The sequence below is a fragment of the Strigops habroptila genome, chromosome 4 (genome assembly GCF_004027225.2).
Source record: "Strigops habroptila isolate Jane chromosome 4, bStrHab1.2.pri, whole genome shotgun sequence".
Lineage (NCBI taxonomy): Eukaryota > Metazoa > Chordata > Aves > Psittaciformes > Psittacidae > Strigops > Strigops habroptila.
The window spans coordinates 50,724,060-50,736,100 of record NC_046358.1 but is presented as its reverse complement, the minus strand read 5'-3'; the positions used below and the strand labels follow the sequence as shown (position 1 = coordinate 50,736,100).

At 55.2% G+C, this 12,041-nt stretch overlaps 1 protein-coding gene across 3 annotated transcripts in view; it reads left to right on the top strand.

Moving 5' to 3' along the window:
* The first annotated feature begins 8,171 nt into the window (after positions 1 to 8,171).
* Positions 8,172 to 12,041, top strand: part of DUSP8 (dual specificity phosphatase 8) — a 46,723-nt gene continuing 42,853 nt past the window's right edge. The window contains exon 1 of one of the 3 annotated variants that reach the window (XM_030483853.1): positions 8,172 to 8,389. The gene's annotated coding sequence lies outside the window, so the exon portion shown is untranslated. Of the gene's footprint in view, positions 8,390 to 8,776; positions 8,837 to 9,314; positions 9,381 to 12,041 lie in introns of those variants that run through there. The other 2 variants (XM_030483856.1, XM_030483854.1) reach the window with 2 other exon arrangements.

Here is a 12,041-nt window from a genome sequence, read left to right as displayed (position 1 = left end):
GATAATTGGAGCAAATTAAAGCCTGCTGGGACAGTGCTAGTTTGGGCAAGACCCAGACTAGCCACCCCGAAATCCTCCAACGGTTAGGAGGAGCGTGGAGGTGAGGTTGCATCACCTTTTCCCTTTACCTGCACTGAGCTCACACTGGCCGTTCCCAAGATCTTGCTCTCAACCATCCAGGTGCCCATTGTACCTCTCAAGCTTTGCAGCACAAACACAAGCCTGGTAGGATGGGCAAGCACATTTGCACTCAGACACCCGCCAAATCTTATGAAATCTTGCAGGAGCAGTGCCACCATCCCCATCTCCCGTGCCTCACAGGAGAGAGCTACCCTGCTTGGCATGCAGGCGCAGGGCTGCTCAGATAAAGGCAGAGCTGACACAAAATTGGAAGTGCCCCAAAGCCAGTCTTTCCTACATTTAACAAGTGTGAAAAATGAGTTACCATCATCCCTTCCCCTGATGGACCGCCTTCATCTGCAAGGAAAATGGATGCTGGTTAAATGAACCAGGGGGAATATTGAACTGACTCTGCAGCATTTTTGCATGCATAAACCATCAGGGATGGAGAGGGTGAGCTATTATTAGTAACAATCATATTTATTATTTGTTGCACATGTTGTAGGAGGCGTGAACGTTGAAATTGCTGTGTTGTAGCAGGTCAGAGGCCCTCCCAGACCTGCCTTGGACACAAAGAGGGTAGCGGAGGAGCATGCAGTAACCCCTTGGCTGGAGGATAGGATGATTGATCCCAGGCAGCTGCTCAGCTCCACCACAGCCCTTGCCTCAGCTCCACCTGTAGCTCCAGGCCGGGAGCAGCAAAGCCCCTATGCTTCCCTCTCCTCTTCCTTTCATTTTAATGGAGCCCCTCCAAAACTCACGCAGTAGGAAAGCACCTCACAAATGGGGAAAATGAGGGGGGGAACACAGATCTCCAAATATTCATTTCATCTTGCCATTGTCTGATAACCCCAAATTGAGATGGCAAAACTGCATCCACATATACTGGCAGGCAGGTACATCCCAGATTGCACCGACTGTGCTGTTAAGCGAAAGAAACGAACTTTTGTTCATTCTGAAGAAACAAGGGAAAGAAAAGCAGCAGGCGAATCTGACAGGTCCTGTAATTGCTTTTTGCCTTTTATTTTTTTAATTTTGCAAGAAAATTCTGGAAGCTCAGGTTTTGCCAAGACTGACACCTGATGCAGCAGAAGGCAGGCTTTCAAGGGTTGCTTCTCTGCCTTTTCACTTCTGCCACTCACGTCGCACCACGCTCTCCAAATCACACCTTTTTTTGGCTGCAAAGCTGCAGCCTCTGTTGCACTCAACGGCAGGAAGGAAAACTGAGAGGAGGGGGTGGAAGAGAGGAACAGCCAAACGCTGCTTGAGAAGCATCATTTGATAGGGAAGAGCTAACGGTCACGTTGCCATATAGAGATTTAATTGTATTCGTTCAGGAAACTGAGTTTGACAGCTTGATGAGGATTTCGTTTTGCTTTTTCTTTAGCTCGAGGGAAGAAATGGAGAAGGGGGAAGTGATTGTTCCCTTTTAGTCGACATTATGAGATTGTGCCTGAAATACTGCTGCTGGTTTTGTGCCCCTGGTAATGAAAGGTGTTCGGGGTGAGCGTGGTGAAAGGCCACCGAGCCTGGTGAGGGGTACGCGTGCCTGGGGAGAAGGTGGAGTGGGAATGGGGCTCGTTCAGCCCGGGGAGGAAATAGCTTCGGGGGGACCGTCACGGCAGCGCCAGCACCTCAGAGAAGGTCACAGAGGGAAGGAGTCGGATGCCCGAGCCGAGCTGGAGCTGCCCTGCTGCGGGAGGCAGGCAGAGGGCCCCCTTACACCGCTCCAGTGCAGCCGGCAGCTCGCCGCCGCACCGCCCATCTCCGCTGACTTTGGGCAGGACAGGAGGCTTCAGGCCCCCTGCGGGGAGCGGTGGTCCATCCCCGCTCATCCCGAGCAGCCGGGACTCGCCCCCCGCCAAGCCCCACCGCCAAGGAGATGCGAGCCCCTGAGCGGGGCAAGAAGCAGCGTGGGGAGAGGGTGGCTCCTGCGCCCTAAAACCGTCCAGGGGCGGGTGGGGGCAAGGTAACAGCCCCGGCGCCCTGCAGGGACGTGCCCCTTGTGCCAGCCGGGATGTGTGCGTCACTCAAGGGCCCGGCGCCGTTACACATTTACCCTCCACGCTGGCAGGGAGAGGTGGCTGCGGGCCGGGTGTCAGCCTGCGTGTGAGCAAACCCCGCGCACTTACGCAACCCTCGGCGCTCCCCCGTGCCGCTGCCCCGCTGCCGCGCAGCGCTCAGGGATGCCACCCCCCCGTGAATGCCGCCGAGCCAGACCGCAGGCAGCAGGGCAAGGAATCCCAGCTGGGGTGACCTGGTTCGGTTTGGTCGGTAAATGCAACCCCACAGCTCTCCTGGTCTAGGGGCTGGTGGTAATGGCGAGCTGAAGTTAATTCAGGTAACAACCTTCCAGCCCAGCACCGGCATTCACCAGTTCCCACGCCGGGGGGGAGCTGCTGGGCGTGCAGGCAAAACACGGTGAGTCAGGGCTGGAGCAGCCCTCAGCCTGGATACCCAAATTAACAGTTAGAGATGCAAATGGCAACTTTTATTCTTCTGTGGGGCGTGTGAGCCACCAGCAAAACCAAACACTGAGCTGTAGCCTCATAACCCTGCTTCCCAGGCGCTCCGTGGACCAGGAGGCAGAGTCATGCTGCCAGGAAGTAGCAGCTTTGGCCTCCTCCTAGCCATGTGCTGATGTCCTGGGTGACCTTACCAAAGTCCCTTCACCTCTGTGTTTTCCCCTCAAAAACTGTCTGATCGGTTGTCAGAGGAAGAACTGCAACCTTGCTCAGTGCCACCAGGTCTTGGGCTTGCTTGGGACCTCGGCACCATGGGGGGTCCTGTAACTGGTGCAATTGTAGCAGTGAGCAGATCCAATTGGCAGATACAGGGGAAGAGCAGGGCGCTGATGAAGCTGCTTCTCCCCTCCTCTCCATCCCCGCACACTGGCAGGACTGTACAGGATACGTGCCACAGGTTGGGCAGTGAAGACAGCCCGGCTCTGCAGGCAAACCGCAGCAGTGTGCAGCCCTGCCGGGGGGAGGAGGGGGAGGCACAGATGGCAGCAGATGCTCTCATCAGTGGAAATGATTGAAGCAAAACACAAGACAAAAAAAATCCTAGCAACTGGTGAGCAGCCTAACAAAAACCAGCACGAGGGTAGAGAAAAAGGGTCTAGACCGGATGGACCCTTGCATGGAGCCTAACTCTGTGCTGCCTTCTGGCCCAGGGTAATGTTTTCCCATCCTCAACTCACATATGGAGAAGAAAGACCATGCCTCATCCCAGAACACTGGGCAGTGATTATTTTTGAAGACTTGGATATACTGAAACAAACCCGTTTGGTGTCTCTCCCCTTCCCCTGTCCCTGCCCTTTCCATCGTTCTCGTCCCACTGTCTTCAGAGGAGTGAATGTGACCCCAGATGGCTTCTAGGCACGCCAAAGCCACTCGCCTACCGCCGCTGCCCAAGGCAAACCCATATATGTGCCAACATGGCAGGCTGTTTCAGCACTGGGGGTGAAGGAGCAGGCATGCTTCCTGGACCTGAGGGGTGTTACTGCAAGGCCTCTGCACAGCTTAGCTGCTGCCACTGGCCTCAGCTCCTCTGACGTGATCACTTCATGGCGGTGCAAAGGTCCTGCTCCTCCACCCCTCCCATCCCCTGACTTTGACCCATCGTGTTGGTACTCAGCAACCATGCCTCATGTTTGGCACATCTCCATGCTCCTGCCCAGCTTTTTTCAAATGTGCCCTGGGCAGAGGGAATCAGAGGGATTTTATTCAATGTATGATGGGGTTTTTTTCCCTTTTTCCGTTTGGCAGGAGCGCTTCACGGCGCAGTCGGAGCCGCAGAATGAATGCTTCTGCAGCATGTGCCGAGCTGAATGGCACAGCATGCAGCCCTCCAGCCTGCTACTTCTGCAATTAATTGCACGGTAGCTGCTTTTGCGACGTGCACACGCAGCTCCGTGCCCTGTAGCTCTGTGCAAGTGCTGAGCCACACTGTGCGCGGGCAGATATTTCTGTTGGGAAAATGGAGACAGATCCAGGGCAGCCCCCTCTGTGAAAAACACAGCTGCCTGGTGATGCTGCAAGTGCCTTTTGCCTGCTCAAGCACGTCAGCCCTCTTCACTAACGGAGTGACATCATTTTGGGCTTTGTAGGAGGAAGGTGGCATGCTGGGATTCACCGGGAATCTGCTGGGCTCCATCCCAGCCATGGGGGTGGGAGAGCTGGAAACCCGCCTCCTGGGGAGTGCATGGGCAGGAGCCAAAGAGGGAAGTGATTCCCTTCCTTCGGTGGGATGCACAGTTCACCACTGTCAATAGGTTTCTTTACAAACGAGGTGATATAGAGACTGGCAAAACCCTTCCTCCAGCACCTCACTGTACCCCACTCCAGGATGCTGCCACAAGGGTGGCAGACACGTGCATGGCAGAAACAACCCCACTTGGTGGAAGCGGAGCCATGTCAGCCCAAGAGTCAGCTCTGGGATCAGCCATCAGCACAGTTTCGAGGTGCCAGCATCCTCTACGGTGAGAATACAGTGCCCTGTGCCACAGCCAGCACTGCTGGCTCGAGGCTGACGGGAGACTGGCTTGGCCGGTAGCTCAAGGAACTGCATCTGAACATGAGGCAGGGTTAAAAAACAAAATTATTTGGCCATTTAAAGTAATTGCAGGTTAGTAAAAAGTCTGTCCTTTGTGATGGGTAAGAAAGTTGGTTTGGCAGCAATTTCTTTTTCCTAGTTTTAGTTTCCTTCATGATCAGGTTCCGATTTTAATCCCTGTAGGATGCGGGAGGCTCCACTGCACTCTTCTGCACTTGGCCTGCCATGGCAATTAGGGGTCTGGAAAACGTTTTAGCAAGAACTATTACGTGTACAAGCGTAACTTGCATTTGAAACATGTAGCTGGGATGCAATCCATCTTTGGATGCGCCTGAAATCTGGGAAAGGAAAAAACAGAGTAGGGCAAATTATTTTTTAAGTGCTTTACCTGAAATAAAGCACTTTCCTGTAGCAGTAAGCAACTTGCTGAATAATTTTTTGCTCGGCTCATGATGGTTGTAATGGGGAGGGGGAGGATACTGGCCCTGGGGCTGAGACAATAGATTCACATCTGGTAGATGGAAGCTTAGAGCGTGAGGCTGCTTTGTTCTGCCTGCCTGACCATAACAGCATCACCCTGGCTCTCCCTGCTAAATTTCCCCTGGGGAAAATAGAGATGCTGCTCGCCCAGTCAGCGCACCCGAGCCACCCAGAGCCAAGCGGGTGTGCTCCCCGCTCTGCCCTCACTCAGGCTGGCTGCCCTCTTCCATATAGCCACGGGTCCGCACCCAAGTGCCAGAATTTCAGGTTGAACGGGATTGGGATCTAAATAGGGTTAGCTCCCAGCGCTGGGAGGCAGGTGAGGTTTTGCAAGCCTCCCTCGCCGCCTGCTCCCGTCCCCTGCGATCCCGGGAGCAGTTTAACAGCAGTGAATCATTTGTTTTGGTTTCTCCCCACCAGGCGCTTGGCTGCAGCGAGGCCTCGCGCAGAAGCACTGGGCGTGGGAGAGGTGCCGGGATCGTGGGCTGGAGTTGATCCCGCCAGCCGTGAGAACTGGTGCCACACTGGTCCCCAACCCCGATGGAGGATCTCCTCCTGTTTGCTGCCATTAGGGATTTTGTATGGATCGGATCCCCTGTGCCTCCATCACCCAGGGATGCACCAGGAGAACTGTATGGGTGGCTGAGGACATGTTGCTGGAGATGAAGGCTCAAGAGGCAGCTCAGCTCGGCCTCTTGCTGGAATAAACAGTCCAAGGCAGGTGTCTGGCAGTCCCTTGGGACACCCCATCCTCTGCCTCTTCTTCACCACCTCCCCAACCCTTGCCTATAACCAGCACAGCATCCTGCTCCCATCTCTTTCCTCACACTCCTCCCTTGCACTATGCCACCATCCAGCCAGGGAGCAATCTTCCCAACAGCCGATCTGGGATGCTCATCTGGCAGCAGCATGCCAGGCCCATGGTTGGAAACACTGATTTTAACTGGGGTTTGGAAAGAAACTATTGAAGTCCTCTTCCTTCAGCAGGCTTCTCGAGCTCGTGGCTCTCTGCCTAGATAACAGCTTTTACGAGGAAGCTTTGGGATTTTCAATCTCATTCCTTTCCCCTTCTTTTTTTTCTATTTTGCCCCTGAAAAGGGGTGTTGAGCAGGGAAGGAAACAGCCCTAAGCTGAGGCAAGAGGAGTCTTTCTCAGTTTTATCCCGGCTGGGGCACTTTGCACAGCTGTGAGGAGGGAGCTCGGCAGGAAAACCAGCAGGAAAGGCAGAATGGAAGAAAGACTCCGGCTTCATTCCAGCCATGCTGGGTATGCTCCTGCTCCCACCAGGACCAAGTGCTCCAGAGCCGCTAGAGGAGCAAGCGCCTGCACTACCCCAACATCTTGCTGCTGGTCATGGTAACTGGGCAGAAAATCCATGCCATTTAAGTAGAGTGGCTCTGGTTTTGCAAAGGTTTCCCTGTTGACAGCTTTGAGTGAGCTGATTTTCTGCTTATGCAAGGGGGAGAGTGAGTTTTTTAGCATCCCAGGGTTTTATACCTCTGGTGCTCCGCAAGAAATGACCTTTCTGGGAGAGATTTTGCTGCCAGTAACTGTGGGAACTTGATGCCCTTCTTGAGCAAGCTGCTGGCTGCATGTCCGGAGAGATGAGAGTTAATTTTAAAACATCCGGCATCCGTATCGGCAGGGAGGAAGGTTCCCTTGATTTCCTAAGCGCCAGCAAAACCTAAGCTTCTAAACTCTAATCCCCCTCTAAGATGGAGCTGCCAGGCTAGGGCCAAGGACAGAAAAACCCTGCTGCGTTAGCCAAACCAGCCGCTTGGTTATTCCATGGCACTGCAGAGGGATGGAGGCAAGCTCACCCTATCCAGCCAGGAGCTGATCTGTGGGCCAGGCTCCCCTGTAGCCCCAACTTTTAGACCACTCTTTGCCATGTCGTCCTCCAAGACGTTTATGTCTGTCCTTCCCTGGCTCACATGCTTCAGAGCGAGCGGGTCCTGCGCTGCGGGGCTGTCCCAGCAGCCACCCTACTGCCCGAGCTCAGCAGTGGGGTGTTTGAGGTGGGCAGAGCAGGCAGGTGAACTGCAGGCAGGAGGGGTGGCCCTGCCTGCAGGAGAGCTCCAAGCCCAGCGTTGCCTGCATCAGGCCAGAAGGGCAGCCTGGGAACTACTGATGAACTAAAACCACACAAAAGTGCATTTTCTGCCAGGAGCAATGTGGCACTGGAGGTCCCCCCTGTGAACCTCAGCAGCCAGGAGGGTCACCCAAAAAAATCCCTTTGCTGCCCAGGCCACTCTTTCCATGGGGTAATCCATCTCTCCACCAGAGAGCATCACCCAGAATCACAGAACCATTAAGGTTGGAAGGGACCTCTGGAGGTCATCGAGTCCAATCCCCCCTGCCCAGGCAGGGCCACCTAGAGCAGGTTACACAGGAATGTGTCCAGGTGGGTTTTGAATGTCTCCAGGGAGGGAGACTCCACAACCTCCCTGGGCAGCCTGTTCCAGTGCTCTGCCACCCCCAGTGTAAAGAAGTTCTTCCTCATGTTGAGGTGAAACTTCTGGTATTTTAGTTTATGGCCATTGCTCCTCGCCCTGTCGCTGGGCACCGCTGAAGAGTCTGGCACCATCCTCCTGGCACCCACCTTTGAGATATTTATGTGCACTAATGAGATCCCCCCTCAGTCTCCTCTTCTCTAGACTAAACAGGCCCGGCTCCCGCGACCTCTCCTCATGAGAGAGGTGCTCCAGAGCCCTGATCATCCTTGTGGCCCTCCACTGCACGCTCTCCAGCGGCTCCAAAGCCTCCAGGCGTGGGAGCCAACCGCGCAGCCCATGCGCCGGGACGCGCGCAGGCAGCGTTGCCGCGGGGGGCGCGCAGCGGCGGGTCCCGCGGGGCTCCGCACGACCGGTGTCGGGGGGTGCGCAATCCCCGCTCCCTGCGCGCCGCTCCGCGCCCGCGGGGCTGACGTCACCCTGCCCCTGCGCCGCCCGCGCTGATTGGCTGCGGGTGACGTCAACGCTGTCTTTTTTTCCCCCCTTCTTTTTTTTTCCCTCCCCCCGTTCCCGAGGCATGACCTCATCGCCGGCGCATTCCCGGCGGAGCGGCGCGGAGCGGCGCGGAGCAGCGCGGAGCAGCGCGGAGCGGCCCCCCCCCCTCCCCGCTCCCCATCCGTTCGCCGCCCGCCGCGACATGCGGGCCCTGCGGCGCCGGCAGCGGCCGCGCCAGCGGACAGCCCGCGGAGCGGCGCGGCCGTCCGCGCCCGCCGCGCCGGGTCAGTGCAGCCCCTATCGATATCTGTGCGACCGTGGGGGGGGGGAGGGGGGGGAGGACGGGGACGGGCAGGGAGGGGGGTCGCGGTGCAGAGCGCCCGCATGTGCGGAGCGGAGCCGGCATCGCGCCCGGCGCCGGTGGACAGCGCGAAAACATACACCTACACATGTACGTGTATATCTGTGCATAGAATGTATATAGATAGAGGGGTTTGGGTGTTTAAGGGGGGTTGGAATTATTCTGGTGCAAGGAAAGAAATGAAGGGGGTGCTGGCGATGGGGAGGGAGCAGCCCTGCAGCGGGCTGCGCCGCGGGGATTGGGAAGGGGGGGCTGGCGCTCCGCGGCCGCGCATGTCGGGCGCGCTGCGCTTGTTTTCGGGGGGTGGTGGTGTTGAAAATCCCACCCTGCGTTCGCGGTGTGCGCTTGCCGGGCGGCGGTGGTGGTGCAGGTGAGGAGGGGGCTTGGGGAGCTGCGGGGAATGCGCGCTGTCCTGCCGGGCCGGGGGTCGCGGGCGGAGGGATTTTCTCTCGGGGGCTGAGGGCTGGTGTTTGAGGAGCCGGTGTTAACAGCGCTGTGGTTTTTCTGATGATGAAAGAGGTTGGAGTGTCGCCCTGTGTCCTTGGCGTTTAAACGAAGCCGGCATGTGTTCAGCAGCGGGGGTTTTCATGCAACACTTCACTGCTGCAGCTCCAAAGGCATTGCTAGCGATTAATGAGTTAAGCTGCCCGTTTAAAATAATCCTCTCCACCTCCCCTAATGTTCATGGACCGATTGATCACCCCCTCCTAATTATTATATAGTGATAAATGTAGCTTTCTATGCTGAGCGTTGGTTGTTTTTAAAGATTCCTGGTTATTTCCCTTATTGATAAATAAGTTCCCTCTCCTTCCTGCTCCCCCCTCCCTTTTCTCCTCCCCCAGAATTAAATTCCTGAGCAACAGCAAAAGCTGATGTCAGTGCTTCAGCTTGCATTGGGGGAGCTCTGAGCACAGGTCAGTAATTTGCGGTTTCGTTAGAAGGAAGGACGCGGTGCAGTCCTGTTCTGTTAAGGATATTTGGATTTTTCTAGGCACAGATGCGTTTATCCTTCGTATTGCGGTAGTTACCAACAGCTCCCTGGTGGGAGCTGGCCGCTGCAGAAGCGTGTGTGGAGGAGACCATCCCCATCCCAAGCAGCTAGTGATGACAAACACATTGGGAATAGTTGCCAGAGGTTTCAGTGTCCCTCTGATTTGGCGTGTAAAGGCAGAGCCCCCGCAGGAGATGGTCGGGATACCCAAGAAGCTCTGAACAGGTAGCACTGAGGATTGCGCCTGGCAGTCCAGGGGCCATGTTAACCTTGAAAGCAGCTTGCCCGTGGAGCGGTGTTTAACGTTCGCTTGCATTGTCTCATCCTCCTGCGCTGAGGGGAAAGGCTCAGGGCACAGCTGCCTACGCACCCAGACGCGGCTGCGGAGAGCTTTGTTTTTGGAAGGACTCGATGCATGGGAATTGGTGCTTATGGGTTTGGCCTTGCCTCTGCCAGATGGGGTTTGCTTGTGCTGTCGGAGGGTGACTGTGCTGGGAGGATTCTCTCTGCGGAAGAGGTTCGTCAGGGTTTGGGGTCTGGCTGGGGGTTCCTGCGCTCGCTTTGGGTTTGCTTGTAATGGTTCCCAAAATGAAATAAGCTGCAGCACTGAGAAAACCTTTCCTGGCCATAGCTGGAGGTATTTGGGAACTTAAAATGCCTGCCAGGGCTTTGCAGGTATCTTGTCCCCAGTTTTGTCCGGCACAGCCGTGGTGGCAGAACTGGATGTATAGGACTGTCCAAATGCCTGAGACCAGAGAGGACAGTTGAGTGCATGAGCAGCAGATGGATGCCCAAATGCATCTTTGCAATGGCAATAGGCAGAAATTCCTGCCCTCAGCCCATCGGCAACATGCTAGAGCAGCAAAAACCTTGGGTTGAAGGGTCTCCAAGCTGAGATGGTAGCACCTCACACCAAAAGGCTTTTAACCCAACAGATATGACCCCCATGGTTTCCAGTTGTCCCTGCCTTGACACAAGGTAGGGAGTAGGGAAGGAAAACCTAGATCTCGCATTGCTGTTTAAATCTAGCTGCAGCTATGCTTGGGAGAGCTGAGCAAAGTGGCCAGAGTCCTTAGGAGCATTCACTGTGGGCTCTGCATGGAGATTATTCTTGCAAATACTGCACTGTCTTTGTCTGCAGAGCATGTTTTTGCTGGGTGCCAGGCACCTTGCTGAGAAAGCCACTGAGGTGCCTGCCTTTGGAGAGCTTAAATTCATGTAAAAATCAATGCAATGCCACTATTACTACCGAAATATGCCCAAAGGGTGGGTAGGACTTTACATACTCCCTGTGCCATACTGCCAAACTGGATCTTGGGAGGTGGGAGAAAACTAGCTTTTCCCCCTGCAGCCACATTCCCCCCAAAAGACCTCCCCAAAGACTGGAAACCTGTTGTGTCTCTGGATTTCTGAAATGACTTCTCTTAACATGAATATGAGCGAGTCCCCAGTCCATCCCTACCTCTTACCTCTGCACCAGCTGCTTTAATCTACATAAGAGATAAGGAGTGTGTTATAGGTGCTTTTCCTCTTTGTACTTCTCTGCCTTTAAGTGAGGCTGTTCTTAGGGATCAGAGGTTAGTTTCTCCTGTGCGCAGCTCAGCTCCCAAAGCACTCGGTGCAGGCAGGTGCAGATCATGTTAACACTATCAGGGATGGAAGGAGGAAAAGGAGGTGCTCCAGCACTTGGCAGTTTGATTTATGGTGCAGGTTTGTAGGACGCTGCCATCATACTGAAACAATTCCAGCAAACAGTCTTGTAGCGAAGGAGGTGACAAAGAGAAGGAGCTTGCGGATGCTGCGTCCTCCCTGCCTGGTAGGACAGTGGGGAGGTTGCACTAGCAGGGTCTGCAGACCTTTTTGCCCTCTGCCGTTGGTTTAACGGTGGTGTTAAGGGCGAGATGGCTGCAGAAACACCCGGGTGCTCCCGGTCCTCCAAGCGCAGTAGCTGGGTCTCACCCCGCTCTTTTCCTTGCTGCTATGCAGAGGAACTCCTGCAGCTGGAGCAGCAATGCTGTCATTCCATGGGGAAAGCTTCAACGGGCTCCTCCGCATCCCTGTGCCCTCTGGGTTTTAAAACCTGTTTTTCAAGCTTTACATTTCTTCTCTGAAGATACACCTGTCCCGTCTGATGCCGAGTGGGAAGGAGGCACCTGATGTAATTATGGGCAAGCTTGGGGAAGAGAGGTGAGTGGCCTGGGAGCATTCATCAGATAAGAAGCTAAACGAGCTCTCTGCTCAAGATTTTCTCAGGCTTGCTCAGGAGATCTGGGTGTGCTTTGTGTGCAGGATTATGATATAGCCAGGGGAATGTGAGGGGTAAAAACTGACTGTGCAAGATGCTCTACAGTAATGGTATCAGGGGCTGCCCTCAAAGCCAGGCAGAGCTTGTGGTGCAATTAGTGGCAGCGCAGGTTCCCACGGGGACAGTGTGTGGTGTATTGCACCCTAGCGATGCCCTGATGACTTTGCCTGCTCCTCTGATGAAGGGGAAGGCCATGGCATGTGTCACATCCCCATGGGAGAGATGCTCTGCCAGAAGCAGACCAGCAGACCAGTATGGTGGAACAGACCAAGCTCTGGC